Source organism: Aphelocoma coerulescens, chromosome 12 (genome assembly GCF_041296385.1).
Source record: "Aphelocoma coerulescens isolate FSJ_1873_10779 chromosome 12, UR_Acoe_1.0, whole genome shotgun sequence".
NCBI classification, from domain to species: domain Eukaryota; kingdom Metazoa; phylum Chordata; class Aves; order Passeriformes; family Corvidae; genus Aphelocoma; species Aphelocoma coerulescens.
This window is the reverse complement of record NC_091026.1, coordinates 18,453,149-18,470,324: the sequence shown is the minus strand read 5'-3', so window position 1 is coordinate 18,470,324 and position 17,176 is coordinate 18,453,149. Positions and strand designations below refer to the sequence as shown.

At 43.6% G+C, this 17,176-nt stretch overlaps 1 long non-coding RNA gene across 4 annotated transcripts in view; it reads right to left on the bottom strand.

The window, feature by feature from the left end:
• Nucleotides 1-17,176, bottom strand: part of LOC138117318 (uncharacterized) — a 212,321-nt gene that overhangs the window by 47,819 nt on the left and 147,326 nt on the right. Inside the window, exons 1-2 of one of the 4 annotated variants that reach the window (XR_011154616.1) lie at nt 2,190-2,253; nt 1,972-2,034 (exon numbers count right to left, since the gene is read on the bottom strand). The exons of the other annotated variants lie outside the window; for them this stretch is intronic. This is a non-coding gene — a long non-coding RNA (uncharacterized lncRNA). Of the gene's footprint in view, nt 1-1,971; nt 2,035-2,189; nt 2,254-17,176 lie in introns of those variants that run through there. 4 annotated transcript variants of the gene reach the window in all.

Sequence of the window (17,176 nt, the reverse complement as noted above, 5' to 3'; positions counted from 1 at the left end):
CTCTCAGCACACACACAGTTAGATAATGTCTGTCACATGCCCTGTTTTGCAGCTTCTTCTCCTTTATTTTATTACAAGCATCATGAATTCCAAACACTGAAGTGTTTTCCCCTTCAGATTAACTCTGTACCTGAGCCATGCCTGCTCAGTAGTAAAATTCCAGCTTTTCAGCCCCACAACCCTTGGCAATATAAATCCTACAAGATCATTTTGAGGTAAGTTAATTACAGACTTGAATTTTAAATGCCTGCTTCATGTTCTTCTCCTTTGAGTCAATAATTCCTCCGGACTGCACATCATCCTGTCATTCAGCCAGGCTGCTGGATAAAAACACCACACAGCCTCTGTTTGCTGCAAACCTTTTGCCATTCCCTGGCAGTGATTTAATACTTGAATATTCCTGTTAATTTGCACATTTTGACCTGCAGCAATGCAGATATTTGATCACTCCAGCAGCAGCTCTTGTGTAAAGAGTATTTTTTGCTCTGGTTTAACAAATGCTAATAATGATATCTGTGCCGGCGTTTCCCCAAGAGTTTTTAAGAAAGAAACGTCAGATTCATCATCAGCTTTTCCACAACTGGGACAGGAGCATAAGCACAGGACTTTTTCGACTCTATTTACACTCAAACCAGGCCTCTAGGACCAGGAATGTATTTTTTATTTCAATTCTCTCCACAAATCATGATGCATTTTGCAATAGGAGAATAAAGATGCAAACGCCGTGCATTATCCATTTTTTAAGGACTTGGAAATTTAAATCTGTACTGTATTGTTGGGGGAAAAACTTGCTGGTTTTCTCCCTGATGGCTGCAATTATTAATTTTTATGTGAAAGCAAAAAAATCCTTAAAATGTTGCAAAACTCTGCATGGTATATTCAAAAGGAGATGCAATTGAAATCAGTATTCACCACAAACATTAAGATAAAAAACCTTATTCCCTCAAGGGATCTGGGTGCAAAAAATCCCAATTCCATGGCTGCATGTGTTGACTCTCCTTTTTCTCAGGGCTCCTGCCCTTGAATGCAGTTGATATTTATTCTGTGGAATAATATTCATGGAAAATAAGAAGTTCTTCCTTTTTTAAACCTTCTACGCAGCACTTCCAGTTTCTCTCTGACCTTTGACACACTTCTACATAATACATATATCAAAAAAAAACCCAAACCCTCACGTTTAGTGGAGGTGTAGAGAGAGGAATTAAACAACAGGAATATTTTCTTTTCCTGTAATTCACGACGTGGGCACACGACCGAGTGATGGAGGAAAAGTTAAAAAACTTTCCCAGAAAAACGTGGAGATTGACATGGACTCAGTTACCATGGAAGGCAAAACGAGCCAAGAAGTAGCAAAGTTTTTTTGAAGGCTGCCAAGAAAATAGGTGGCAATTTACATATTCATTTTCGTATATATATATATATATATTTTAAGGCAACAAAGCCTAGGGAACATGGCCAGAACTGTATGGACAATAATGAATCAAAAACTGACAGAAGGAAGGTAAAAGTACCTGGCACTGAGCTAAGCCGTGGTTAAGGACCTTTCTTCCCTCTGCCACAGTGTCACATTAGACATCCTTCAGAAAAACCACATTTTCAGGTGTGCTTTCAAACTCCAGCTTTCCCTAAGGATGCCGTCTATAAATGTCTGAGCAGGTGTGCAGTGCAAAGAGAAATGGAGTTGCTTTAGCAGCAGCACTGTCCTCCCACTGACAGCAGTCTCAAACCCAGCAGATTTCACAGGAAAACTCCCTGGACAATTTACCACAGGGACTGTCTCTGAGGATCCCTTTCATGCTGTCACCTCCTTCAAATGATTCTTATCTCTGATCCATTCTGATCCTTAAGATCCCTTCCAACCCAAACCATTCTATGAGTTTACATACCAAAACAACATTTTCCCTTGAAAGCTCTAAATAACACCCCTGTAGTCCATACATGAATTACTTTTCTTTCTCTCCAACAGCTTACCTCCACAGTTCCACAGAAATGTGTTTGCCAGTAAATAAACACAAGTTTATCTCTGAAACCAACCTATAATTTTAGAGAAAAGATGAATTTTGGCACATTAACTGATGGGCACAGAGCTTTGTCACTAAAATGATTTGTTTTTATCCTATTCCTCCATCCTAATTATCAACTGCCAAGAGACTGAAGGGAATTACAGTGCTGTGATCAGCAACGCTGACCTTTTTGCCTTTTCAGTACTTCTGTTAAGTCAGTTAACCCAGGCAGCAAAACTGGAACAGAGACTGACACTGGAGTAAACACCAGGAAAGCAGTGAAAATGGTGGGAAATTACCCTTCTCCCTCCCTCCTCGCAGCATTAAGAGCAGAGCCTCAGCTGAAACCTTAGTCTGCTAAATTAGGCAGAGGTTTGGCAAAGAATGTTCTGATTGTTAATCATGAAATGTGCTGTAATCTTCTGCGAGGCAGCTCTAACCTCCTCAATCAGCTGCATTTTCTTACTTAATTACATGATTTTAAGTACTTCTAAGGAGGTGCTGTCAGATTTATCCTCGAGTTCTCTTAGACATTCCCACTGTAGTCATGGTGATGATATATAGAAATGGACAAAATGCCAGAGACCAGGGAAAATGTCAGAGCTACGGAACACCCACACTTGCTCCTTGCCTAGAATTTACTCGGTATTTTTGAGTTAGCTGGAAAGATTCTCTTAGTGCATTAACGGACCAAAATAACAAGATTAACAGGAGATGGATAATCTTATTGCTAAACACACACACTGGGATAATTCCCACCTCTAAGACCAGCTCACAACTGTTTGGGAGACCCATGGCACAAGACACAGGCATGGAAAGGGCAGCAACACGTGCAGGACGTGCCTGGATCTGGATCCCACTGGGATATCATTCCCTCTGCAAACACAGCCCTGCTCTGCAGGAACAATCCCTCCCACGCTGGCTAGCCTGGCCTAGGAGCCAGCTCCCACTATTCTCAGTCCTTCAGGCTGCCTTCAGGCTGCTAATTACTCCATCCTGAGATGCAGGAGATTATTGTTACCTGCATATTCATAACCAGCGGATGGAACATTAGTGGCAGTGGGGAAAGCAATTTATAAATATTTGTTTAGCAGGCTCTCACCAAACCTTCATTTTCTCTAAATATTCTGCCGACCAGCATCTATTTTACAAGACCTTTACTACTGGTGGGTAGTACACTGTGATACCATTAAACCAATCACCTACTTCAATTCCTAACAGGAAGGTTAAAGTAGCATGGTCCATATTTGCTCTCCCAGGAGGCTGCACAGCTCAGCTCCTTGTGGAGCACCCCGACTGTCATTCAGCCAAATTTCCTCCCAAAAAAACCTCCTTAATTTAGACCAAAGCAAACATGGGGGTTTTAGGTGAGGCTACATAACAACCAAGCTCCTGATTTTCAGTTCCTAGCCCAGGTAGGAGTTAAATTTCCTTGGTAACTCCAGAGCAAGAGCAAACTAAAGACAAGAGGGTTCTCACTTCATTCCAGCTGTAGATCTCATCTTCAGCTCTGGGAATTACCGGAGCTAAATAAATGGGTAAATAGCTCCCATCTTGGGTTTATTTGCCTTTTATTACTACTTCCCACCAGGTCTGACGCCTGTTTCTGCAGTTCACACCTGTAAAAGGGTGGCTGCTGTTCCAACAGCATCTGAGAGCTCCCAGCAGTGGGCTCGGTGTGAACTGTGTGCTCCCTATTACAGAGATCTGGTTATGAGCACATCATTCCTCACCATCCGCGAATGCAGCTGAAATTCTTATCTTTACAGAGTAAGGAGGTCAGCATTTACTGCTGCATGCATAGGCAGCACTCAGTACTACAGGCAGAGTTCACCTGTTCATAATTTTTATGGTCTGCAATCCATTTCAGATTGAAACATTGCCATCTTTACAGGGGTCATGAGGACGGTTTTTCTTAGGCTGTTCCAAATAGATTTTTGTTGTGTTTTCTTCCCTCCTTTTGCAGTGAGCAAAGGTGCAGAACACCCCGAGGATGCGTGAAACGGGAGGCAATCAGTTCTCACTTTCAAGGGGCAGCAACTCTAATTTTTTTTCTGAGGGGTCTGAATCAAGAACAGAGCCAGGAATTAGAAAAGGCCACATCAGCTGGGAAAGAGACACAGGAGCAGTCAGCGAGGTAAAGCAGCTGTAGATAGTAACGTCCCATCCATCTCCATTTATCACTGCACAGAGACATTGCGGAATAGAAAGTGCCAGAGCGCCCGGAATCACAGCACATAAAGTGTGACACATTCCCAGAGAGGACCTGGTGGGACCAGGGGCTGAAATCCCATTTCCTGCCGGGGGCAGGGTTGTGGGGCCTGAGGTGTCTTTCCCTCGTGCTGCTGATTGCTGATAAGCATTTGCTTGTTCCAGCTCTCCTGCCGCTCCCAAAGGCCATCCCGGTGAGCTGATAAGGCACATCCCGCCGGCTCCGTGTCTCCGCTGATCCTCCTGTCCCCGAGCCAGGGAAGGTGTCGGAAAGCCCGGGCTCACTTCATTCATTTTGGGAACGCAGGTGGCTCCCACGGGCTCACTGCAGGGACAATCTGCTCTCATGGACAGACGCAGTGAGAAACCGCTGGAGAGCACGACCGCCGCACAAAGACCAGAACAGCTTTGTGCCTGTGGGGGCTGGATTGACAATTAAATCAAAGCAACAATTCCAAATTAACTGGTAATTTCCAGCTTTGTGCATAAACGCCGTTTTCATCCCAAAGCACTTGTGGGAGTCATGGCTAAATTCTTGCTGTTGTCTGGTTTAGCAGCGCTGGTGTGACCAACCCAGCAGCTCCAGGATCGAAGATTTCTTTTCATATAATGAGCATTGCGTAACATTACAGGTGATTTTTCCACAGTCCTTTTATTAGTTATTAAAATCTCTCTGGTTTGGGTGGGTTTGGTGCCTATCTAGTAGAGATTATCTTCCAGAAGCAGCAGATTTACTGGGAAATAGTAAAGTCTGGAGTTTGGCGTTTATTCCTACATCAACTCAAAATGAGGACATACTAATGAATATTTATAAGTGGGTTTTATATTTTCATGGCTCCTGCTATGTCTTGGTTGGTGCTGGTGGGTGGAGAGAACCCCTGCCAGCCCCTTGCCAGCCCCCACTCTGCTCCAACAGCCAATTTGCTTTAAAGAGTGTAAATAAGCTCAAAGTTAATTCAGGAATTGCTGAATAGGAAGCTCTTTACCCACACACACAGCCCTGTGAATCTTCAGAGCACCATTAGGTTTTTGAAATTTAGAGCAAATCGGCTGAAACACAAGAAATGTTGGCAAATAAAGGGGCTGAAGAGTCACCATGAGACAGAATTTAGTCAGAGCACCTCAAAAATTACTCATTCCATCTACAGCTCCATTTCTCAGCACATTCCTCTATTTAAATTTGCAGAATTAAATAAGTTGTCTTTACAACTGACAAAATCCTAATTAAATGTCCCAGGTAAGATTAAAAATAAAAGGCCACTGAGAAACAAAAACCAAAGCTTTCTTCTTTGTTTCTCTGTAATGTATTAAAATATCATTAAAGCATTTATAATTTGATGGGTTTCATCTTAGAGCAGCCTTAAGACTTTCAAATTTCATCTCTGCTGCTTTTCCTAGAGGCCTTTTTGGAAGTTTAGAGATCTTTTTACAAGGGATTTTTTTCATCAGAGAGAACAAATTCTTATTTATCCAAGCCAGCTCTTTAGGAAATAATGAATTATCTTTTCCTCTCTCATCTATTTAAGATTCAGACCCATTTGTGATCACAATACTGTAACATCTGCCTTCTGGGGAAAGAAAAGACCAGATATGATTTCTCTGGACAAATGTTAATTTTTTTTTTTTTAAGTTATTTTATGTATCAAGAAGAAAATCAGTAATAAATTCTCTTCTTTTTTTTCCATCAAGCTTAGTAACATGGTACTTTCTAATTTATTCTGGTTTACATAAAAATAGTGAAAATGTTTCTTAATTTCTTGATAGTCCTACCTATTAAAATTGTACTCTGATGACAAAAATAGAAATTGGATTTCTGTGGATGGGGAGGGGGAATTGGAAAAATGTTTTAAATCAAAAATGAATGAAACCTTCAAAGACAAAAAGCAGCCACATCCCAGCAATCTGCCACAGTGGCGATAAATTATCTGTTGTTCTATAAAATATTGTTACATTAAAAAGCAAGACTAATAAACTGAATTCTATAAAAATGCATTTTAAGGAAATTAACTATGCAGTGGGTTTAGTGCATAAACAGTAACCCAGCACTCACAACACCACAGGAAAGATTCTTCTGGAGGAAAGTGCTTGAAACCTCCTCAAATTTAAATATCAGAAGAACTTGGTAATAAAGGAGAAAACTGCAACTGCTGCCGCAAAGTTGAAAACGTTGGAAGTCTTATGTTTAATCTTCTAGAAATCTGAAATAAGACCAGAACTGATGGGCTGTAAGCCACCAGTCTGCAAAGTCTAGGGTGGAAATGTTTTTATTGAGCTCATCAGGAACAGAAAAGAAATTATAGAGTGTTTGTAGAATTCTCCAACTAAATTACAGCTTTCCAGGGCTCCCTGCTCAATAGGCCACAATCAGCTAACAGTGTGGGATCAATACTTGTTCACCAATCTCATTTAAGAGATTATAATGCAAAACCCCCCTCTAAGTGATCTGTTACCTTCTGCTGCCTCTGGAAACTGATCTCTACCAGAGGCACCAAACCAGCCTAAACCAGAGGGATTTTCATGACTAATGCACAGGATTTGGGGAAAATAATCTGTAAAGTTACACAATGCTCATGAAGTTAACAAAAATCTCAGTTCCTGCAGCCACATTGATCTATATGGCATGGCCAGGTAAAGGTAGGATTTCTCCTGCCTTCTTCTCTTGTTGCATGTCTGTGATAACCCATCAGAACTCTGCAGCTCTCAACCCTTCTCAGTTCTGGTGAAGTTTTGTTTAGCAGGAATACGAAAGGAGGTTTGAACAAAGTGATGTGAAATGATGACCAAAAGCAACACCTCTGAATGTTGACATGGCCTGAGCAGGTGAACACTCTGCACCTGGGACACACAGACAGATTTCCGATTTTTGGGTGTATCCTTATTGTTCTAAAGGCCCCAAATAACCTCATGGTTAATTCAGGAATTGCTGAATGGGAAGCTGTCTGCTCACCCATAAAAAATGGGAGCAATTTGCCAGCACCATCATTCATTCCCATGGTGGAAAGAGCAGGTTCCTTGGGAGGCAATAAAAATCCCACCAAAAACACAATCTCAGCAGCTTTGCTCTGAGATTGTCAATTTATGAGCAGTAAAGTGTCATCCACACTTCAAGCAAGAGGTTTTAGGTCCACTCCCATTAGAGTGCCAGATTTTGGGGGCAAGGTGATCACATATAAAGGTTGTCTTTACAAGGTTGACAACTCCCCCTGTGTCAGCCTGATGGTCAGCTCTGGTTGATCCCACACAGAGGAAGAACAGCCAAAAACTGCTGCCAGACGTTAAATCCCATTTCATAATCTGCTGCTTTTCATGAAACACTTTTATTCACTTTTTCAGGTTCTTTCATCCATTTTCAATGGTGCTTGTGTGAGCATGAACAACTGTAGGCATGGAAACTCAAGGCATGTGAAGTCTTTTCTCTCAAACAAGTGGGTACCAGGGCAGGTTAATCAAGTAAATTTTCACAGAATCACGGAATTATTTGGAAAGAAACTTAAAGCTCATCCAGTGCCACCCCCTGCCATGGACAGGGACATCTTCCACTATCCCAGGTTGCTCCAAGCCCTGTCCAACTGATGCCTTTTCCTGGTCTAATAATCAAGAGTCAAACATGGTTAGAAGGGGAAAAGAGATTTTACCTTGGGATTTATTTTAAGAATCCTTAGGTGCACACATCTAGGTCAAGTGCGCTGAAATGCCCACTGCAATGCACACCCCAAAAGATCTGGTACAACATTAGAGGTGTTACTAATTAGCAGATCTATCAAAGATTCCCCAATGAGAGGCTCGAGTGAGCCCCCCTCCCCAAGGAACCTTCCCCTGGATGGTTCTATCTCAGTTTACAGAATGTGTTCTGGAGAGGACTTTGGGCTCTGGGGCACACTGATCCCTGGCTACGAAGCTTCTAAGATGTTGTTGTCTCCTGGCTGAACAAACAAGGCCAAGAATGTAGGCAAAAAGCACTGAGAATACAGAAGTTGTAAAAAGGTATAAAAGGGGTATGAAAGAAAAGGCAAAAAATCATCATGGTATCACAACCTGGTCTTGGACACTGCCAGGGATCCAGGCTCAGCCACAGCTTCTCTGGGCACCCTGTGCCAGGGCCTCCCCACCCTCACAGTAAAGAATTTCTTCCTAATATCCAAGCTAAACCTACCCTTTTTCAGTTTAAAGCCACAAATGAAACTTGCAAATGGTATTATCTTCTGTATAAATCAAGAACGTGCATGTACAAAAATGTCAGTGCATTGAGGGAAAATAAAATAAAATTAAATTAAAAACTTCCCTCTCTGTGCATGAAGTTGAAATTACAACCCGTCAAGTCTAACTTCCCCTGGTTCATGAGCTCCTGCTTCCCTGCCTTGTCCACATGGAAGCTGTGCCATGAGACTTGTGATGTGTGAACGTGCATTTACACAGTGCTCCAGCTGGAAGGAAGAAACAAATCACTTTGGCATTTTTATATTTTTAAATCTCCTGCCTGCTGATGTTCTCTTCCCTCTCTGCCCGTTTTGTGTTACAGCTTCATTGTTGTTCAGCTAATATTACAGTAATCCGATTACAAAGGAGGAAGAAACAGCATGCAATTGGGGTGGCTAATCACAGCCTGAATGCCAGCTTGCCACTCTGGAATACCTGGAAAAAGGCAGTTTGGGGCTGATCTGGGGACAGCTGATGTCAATGGAAACAGCTCCAGTGTCAGGTAAGTCCATGGCAAGTGATCAGAATCCTGGTGATTAAATGGTTTTCATGGGAATGTGGACATCAGGCATGTTAATGGGTACTCAGTCACTTGCCAGCAATGAAGAGTTAAGTTCAGCTGCAAAAATGTTTGGTCGCCCCATATGTAAACCAGCAGGTCCCACTGTGCCTGGCTAAGGAGACAGCTTCTGAGCTGCTGTAAACCCAGGTCCCTCTGCAACTTCCAGAGCCCCAATTTGATTTACAGTGGCAGGGAGGTGGGGTTGGTCTCAGTTTGAAGGGTCAGGCTGATGTGCTCCCCATGTGGAACCAGAACTGAGCACCTGCTGTACCTGCATGAGACAAAAAGGCACCACCACCCCACAGAGGCAGGACCCAGCTGGAAACCCCCTGAGCACAAACCCAAGCTTTTCCAGACAACCATCTGGGAGGCTGAGGAGGAGCATCCCTGGGAACGCTCCGTGCTGTTCCAGGATCTGAATTTATTTGCCCAGGTGTGCACGTGGAGCTGATGGGAGGCCCTAAATCAGGGCTCATTTTAGCACAGCACCGCGAAATTACCGGAGAAACCCACACAGAGCCCCAGTGCAGCTTAGCTCATCCTTCCCTTTATGCCTCAGCTATTCCAGCCCTGAGACAGGGACAGCCACACCCCAGTTTTCATTCACCACTCCTTTGGGCCATTTATACGGCATTTTCCTTGGGACAGCACAACTCGAGCACGCAGGAGAGGTGTGATAACACAAATATAACATAGCAAAATAGAAAACAAAACGCAGCAGGAAGCCCCACAGGTTGCTCGTATCTTTTTCCTAAGCCTCTTCTTCTCCCGCGTGTTAAAAATGAGGAGCTATAGGATGTTATTTAAACTGCAGACAGTACAAGTACAGGTAAAAAAACCTAGAAATCCTAATTGCCCTGCAATTAGTTCTTCATAAGTAGGTGCAATGACGTCTCTCTCTCATCATCTATTGATTGATAGCAGCCAAAGCAGATGTGATTTGGTTTGTAAATACTGCTTGCAGAACTGACAGAGCTGCAGGAACAATGAGCATTGCAGTGAAGCAAAGCAGGTCACTCCTGCCTTTAAGAATGATCAGGAATTTTGAGCCATTTAAACGCTGACATGAGAAGAGATGATGCACTGGAGACCTGCACAGAAGCCAAGTCCTTCAGGGATTTTCTGGAGAGTTTTTATATTGCTGGAGCTCATCACCAAAAAAGCAAAATCCAGTGGAGGCCACTGGATTTAGAGACATCTCTGAGGAGAACTGCAGCATCCAGGGGATGCGCTACAAGCTTTGAAGAGCTTCAGTCCATTTAGAATTTCATTACCAGGTGTAGAAATAGTAAAGTTATCATTTTAAAAGCTGTTTTAAAACAAGATCTATACTTGCTGGATGCTCCCAAATAATGTTTCTATTAATAAAAACTTCTGATATTTTATGCTCAAGGAAACTATAAAGGTCTTTCAGAACCTGTGCAGGAGAGAAGCACAGAAGCAAAGATTCTCTTTTTAGCCCAAAGACAACCTTCAGAAGAAAGTTCACAGTATGCAAGAGTATAAAGAGGGGCCTACATTTAAAGAATGATTATGCAGCTCCCCTCCTTTAAAGGAAAGGAGGTAATCTCACTTTTTCCTCCCTCAGGACTTTTTCATTATTCTTTAAATTAACTACATACACATAATTCATCAGCCTCCTCTGAGTGAACGATAATGTGGTGTGGGTAACACCAAACTTGGTTATTTTGTTTGCCTCGGATTTGCTTCATTTTGCATTTCTTACAGCTTCAGACGTCTTTGGAAGACAGGGAGGAAGCTGCCTATGGACAGGACAGGCTGGGAAGTGCCAAGGAAGAGGAACAACCTTCCCAACAAAAGAGGAAAACACAACTCCAAGCCACTGAGCAAAGATATTTACTCAAAACTCTTCTCCTTACAAGCAAACACTTCTCAAACGCAAAGTTCTCTGTTTGGTGGTACCCACTTCCACACACACTAACCCAGGGGGCGGGATTGGGAATTTTTTAAGGAGTTAGTGGGGAGAGACAAAGAATTCGTTGCCATTCCAAATCTCAGTAGCAGTCATATCTCAGTCAACACAGCAGCAGCATCCCACATCCCAGCTAAGGACTTGCACGCACACATTAGGAATGTGTTTGGATTCTCCTGGGCTCCAGGAGCATTCTGCAATACGAGGAGCTGAATGATGGATGCCTGAGTTTCACCCAGACTCTGTATTTACACGACCCCTGTGCAAAGTCAGCCGCTCCACTCACCCCACAAAACACACAGTGCACTGCACAGAGAAAGAGATCACCTTTCACTCGGCAAAGATGCATCTCACAGGGAAAGGGATTTCTGCCAGCTCTACAGACCAAAACAACATCAGTAATTTCCTCTATCTGCTCCAGCCAACAGGGACCATTTCACACCACCGCTCCAGCCACCCACGCAGCCACTTTACAACTTCCCCTCTCATTCATGCAAAAAGCAGCCCTTAACAGCCTTCCACTGAATCGGGGCTCTGTGCTCTTGGCTGGGTTATTTTCTTTGTGTTTCTAAGCAATTCCTTGTTGCCAATCAGTTTGTTTCTTCTGCAGCTAAACTTCACTTTCTCATGCCTGCTTCAGTCTCTGTTTGATCTCTCAGCGTGGTTCCCCCGGTCCGCTCGGGCATCTCACTTCCATTTCTTCCCATCCATTTGCATTTTGGCTGCCTTCACTGTCACCTTCCTGACACCCCGAGCTCCTCTCCCTGCTTCTATCTATTGTACACAATTTCTACAAAAAACAGAACAGAGGGACAGTATTTATGTTCGCCTAAAAAGCAATTCCTTCTGCACCCACAGCCTTCACATCCCGACAGCAAGTAATCTACAGCTTTCAGCCTTGAGACAGATAGCAAAACCTTAGTTTAACAAAAAAAAAAAAAACCTTCCAGCAGGGATGGGGAGGGAAGAACAAGAGTGATGTTTTAAAAACGCCCAAAATGCAGCAGTAATCTTAACGGTGGCAAAGGGATGATTTAACTTCAATTTTCTCACCCATGTCAGCGGATGTATTTTGAATACAGCACAGAGGCACAAAAGGCAGCTCTGCTGTGGACTTATTAATCTGTTTTGTAAAGAAAAAGCATCTAGGAAATAGTCCTGGAGGAAGAGATTAGAGGGCAAATCCCGGGCTCTTTGGGGAAGAGCCGCAGCAATCCATTGTCTGCTGCAGCTTTATCTGGAGAAGGATCTTGCAGAAAACGCTGTGCTCTGCGTTGCTCACCACTGCACATCCTGGTAATTTCAGACACTTTTCCAAGCAGGGGCCATCATTTTTGTCCTAAAGAACCATTTATAAATAAAGCTGATGTTTGTCAAACCCCTGACTCCCAGTACAAAACTCACAATTCTGGTTGGCTTCCATTGAACACCCTGAGACTTCCTGCTGGATAAAACTTCTCTGCCTATTGGAAAGGCACTTCCATAAATGTCAATGGAATGGGATGCAAGATAAAATTTGATTTACTGAGAGATGCTCAGGCGGGTTTCTGGCGGTGCAGTCCCCCTTCCCTCCTGCCACGCATAATTCTCACTGAATTTGCTCTCTCTGAGAAATAGCCTATATACTTATTTATACTCTTATTTATTATTAAATATTTCTGAGCAGTGTTTTTTCCCCAAAAAAAGGTACTGTACCGTTACCTACTACTTCATTTTCTTTTCTCCATTAAAATTTAATCTTATGATCAGAAAATTACTTTTTTTTCCCCCTCTAATAACTCTTGTATGACAGACAGCCAATTTTACTGACACCAGATCCTTGCAGCATGTACTGGAGCCCAAGAGAGAAAAAAAATGACTACGAGGCAAACCATGCATTATGGAATCAATATGACATGCTGTATCCAACCATTTTTTCCTCCTGAAGACAAGAAAGGCCTCCCATCAATTTTGTTCTGCAAAAGAAGAAATCTACCATGGGACTGACAGAATAATCACAACCTTAATTACCCTGAGCAAATATAATGAGGAGGGCTGTGATAAATTAAGGAAAAGCCTCAAATTCTAATGCATCTTTCAGATCATTCAGAGTCCCAGCAGCTCTGTCACACCTGTAACCTGCCCTTCCTTCCCTCAGCTCCGTGGGCTGAGATTTGAACAGGTAAAATTGAGTGAAATAGATGAGGGGTGAAAATTGTTTTGTGTGCATGAGTTTGGGGAGGAGGAACCCAAAGGGTCCCCCAGCCTCATTGGGATGATCAGCCCCAGCAGCCCCTGTGTCTGAGGGAAACGAGGTTCAGGCAGATGTTTCATCATCTGAAGGAGACAAATCACTGCCTTGGCTCCCTCTCTACTTCATTTGAACAAGGACAAATAAATGATTGGCACCTGTCAGATAACAGCCAAGGTGATTCATCCCGAACACAGCAGTCATTTTCCAATAATGGGAAACATCCAGCTTCATTTTGTGGGAAGTAAATCTTGTTGGAAAAAAAATGATTCCCTAAGAATGCGACCATGGACCTTTGATATTGCTTCAGCTCACTGAGGAGAGCAGAGGGGTGAGAGGGGTGGTTACTGTGCCACTGTTCTGGCATCAGGGCTTGAAGCCAGACCTGTGGCTTGCTGTGAGGTGTTACCATCATTCAGAATGATCCACGTGCCACCAAACGAAGGATTTGAGTCTGCTTTGGACCCACGGCCCAAAGCACAAACTCTTCTTTCATGTTCAGTGAGTCACAGAATCGTTTGGGTTCTACAAGACCTCTAAAGTCGAGTCCAACGTTAACCCAGCACTGCCAAGCTCACACTAAACCACATCTAATTCATTCTTATATCCTAAACTACTGTTCCCATTGCCTCGAGGGACACTCATTGCTCTGTCACATCCCCCCAAAGCAAAGGAGAGTCCCAGGGGCTGTATCCAGCTCATCCACAGAGAACCAGCTGCTGGGACAGTGCAGTCACTACCTGATTCCAGTGCAATTCTACAGCCCAAATGCCTGCTCAGAGTTAAACCTCTTCTGGCTTTGTTTCAAGCACTCCACAGCTTTTGCACTTGCAAACAGCTGTGCAACATGAGCCAAAGCACAGCACGTGGGGACTATCCCAAGATCTTCACATGGGCTTTCCTGGTCCCTTTTGGACCAGGGCAGAACTTGAACAGCCAAAAAGTACCTCTTGGACACTGCTTGGTTTCCAGGTGGTGATTCCCAGGGTTGTTACAGAGCCAGGCTCCTCACCCACTGCAGAGGTCTGAATTAGGAGCTGCAGAATAAAAGCCAGTACATCAATTGGCAGCCACTGAGAGGGTGCAGAGTGCTAAATCACAGCCATGCTAATTTAGATCTAATTAGGAGTGTCAGGGAGCTGTGTCCTCAGCACTGGCCAATCCAGCCCCATCTAGGTGGAAGCACTTCCAACACATGCAGAGAAGCTGAAGTTCAAGACGAAAGGCTGGAGATTAAAGATCAAAACCAAGGCACCTGTGAAATTTGGCTGCTCCTGTGCACCAAAGCTCTCCAGATAAATGCCAGTGCTGAGTCTGTGTTCCACCCCTGCTCCAGACCTGCCCCTTCTGCTGTCCCTGGGGGAAATGCTGAGTTCAAGCCCAGGCTGAGGGTCCCGTTCACTTCTCAGCACAGCTAATTTCCTTTTTAATATAAGTTATCATGAGGTAGGTTATGCATGGGGCTTCTCCAAGGTAAAAAACAACCCACACCACCCTCCCTTCCTGCCTGGCTTTCTTGCTGTGAGTGCTGCTCAATGACACATTGAGTCAGCCAGAGGGGAGAGTTACCCGAGGGGCAGAGAAACGTTAGGCTCAAATGAACACCTTCCCAGCTGCCTGAAACCCGGATAAAACAGACTGGCTAAATTGTTTCCACAATCCAGCACTGTCCCTCTGTGCCTAGGTTTCCATGGAGGATGAAGATGCACCCTCATCATCAGGGAACAGGGTGGGAGAGATGCTGCTCACAGCACCTGTAGAACAGAAGCATCATCCTCACCCCTGGTTTTCCCCATCTCTCAAGTTGCTGCTTTTTTCTTTTTTTTTTTTTAAGCTGGAGCATCTATTTTATCCAGGAGAACTGGACAAACACTTAGAAACCAAATAAAATTCTGTTTGAAACAACCTCTGAGCTGTCGGGTGTTAGTTCTTCCTAATCCAGAAGAAAATAATTGAATTCAGAGGATCTCTAAAGGCCTGGGGAGGCTTGGCTGACAAGAAGTGCTGCCACAACTTGCTTTAAAGAAAGCCAGGTTTGTTAGTTCGGTGAACGTGGTTAAAATGCACAGCAGTCCCTCTCTAATAGCACCAAAGAGACTTCAGTGGGATTGTTTGACTGTGAACTCTGCATTTCCTTAAAAATACCCTCTCTAGTCACATCATTAAAATGTTTTTAGAAACTCGGAATGAGCAACACAAAGGACTTTTTTATTGCATGTAACTGGAATACAGGAAAAAACAAGCAAATATCTAAACTACAACAGGAAAAGTATCTTCAGATTTCCATAACAGATAACACAGATAATAGAGGCATTCATAAGGCTTTTTTTTCATCTAAGGCTGAAGAAATGGTGGCAGCACCTTGTTTATGGGCTTGATGAATCAGATGGAGCACTTCCCTGCTTTTGTGTCTCTGCTAATTGCCCTTTAATGGAAACCACTTACTTTATTGGTGCAAAAAAAAAAAAGCCTTGAAGTATGTTTTCTAGGCAAAAAGCCCAGTGCTTTAATTAATACCTCAAAATGATCACTGATTAATGATACCAGTCCAGGGCTGTTGCGCAAAGGCTTTTTGCTCAACTTTTCCCAAAAATGAAGAAGATTAATGATGTTATCATTGGTACAGAAAGCTCCACCCCTGGAAACACTTTGGGATGGAGAACACACACAACAAGTAATAACTGCAGTGGAGACTGTGCAGAAGGAGAGGGGGATACCACCAGGGTGTCTCCAGGAGGAAGAGCATCATTAAAATGCTGTGAATCTTTCCCACAGACTTGAAGATCCTAACATTTATTTCCTTCATTTTCTGCCAGCTCTACTTTGCAAGAAATTATCTTTTTTTCCCCTCACTAGAGAAGGCTGGAGAACAGATGTATTTTAGATCTCAAACCCCTGATTTATGTTAGTCAATACACTTGTTTCTTGAAGTGTGGAAGGAGGCTAATAAAAGTAAAATCTACATTAAACACCAATTTGTTTCTATGGTTTAACGCTGTAGGAAATCACGAACTGCCAGACCTTTCAGGTATATCAGAATCAGCTTTCTGGAGCACAAATCATTATCTGATTACAAAATTTATGCAAAACCCAGGTATAAGTGTTGCAAAGAAGTTATAGGCAGATCAGGGGATGATCACTTCTCCATGGAGCTGTTGTCATCGCATTTATTATGTCATTCTTGTTATATCTGTTCAGCCCAGATCAATAAAAATGCAGCCATAGAATCCCAGAATGGTTTGGGTTGGAAGGCACCTTAAGGACCCCACAGTTCCAACCCCTGCCATGGGCAGGGACACCTTCCACTATCCCAGGTTGCTCCAGGCCCTGTCCAGCCTGGCCTTGTGTGGGATCATTCTGGAAACCTCCTGGTCTGCCAGAAACAGCAGGACCAGGAGTGTCCCAGGATGAGGATCTCAGTAGGGAAGGAAGCAGGGCCAGGCTGCCTCCTCCCTGCCCCGAGCACACACACCCAGCTCACACACAGTGGTTTGGTAAAAGCTGAGCTGCCTCACAGCCACAGATTGTCCTGAAAGGCGATTTTCCAAGCACCTGCAGCTGGATTCTACCAGGAGAGCAGTACCAAATGCAGCTGTGCTCTCCCCACGCCACCAATTTCAATCCCAGCTCCAGGAACTTTGGCATTTCACACAATGGTGAGATTTGAAGTGTTTGGAGCTACCATAAAACCTTGTTCAATTATTAACAGACTAAATTAAAACACGCAGGAGCAACTACTGTGCCTTTGGGTGCTGGGGCCAGAGGAACCTGCAGCATTTGCAGCCTCCCCTCGTGCCCAGGTCCCCTGGGATGCTGCACTCCCTGTCCAGACAAAAACCATTTTGCGTGGGAAGGACAAAGAACAGCATCAGTGGTCCAGCCAAACAGTTCCATCCCAGTTTTCCATCCCCATGAGTTTCATGTCCAGCAGTGCTGTTTGTCAGTGTTGCTGCTCAGTCCTACACTTGGTTTTATTGTTGGATGAAAATATGTTCATTGTTTCATGTTTCATACATGAAAAATGTTCATTTTCAACACAA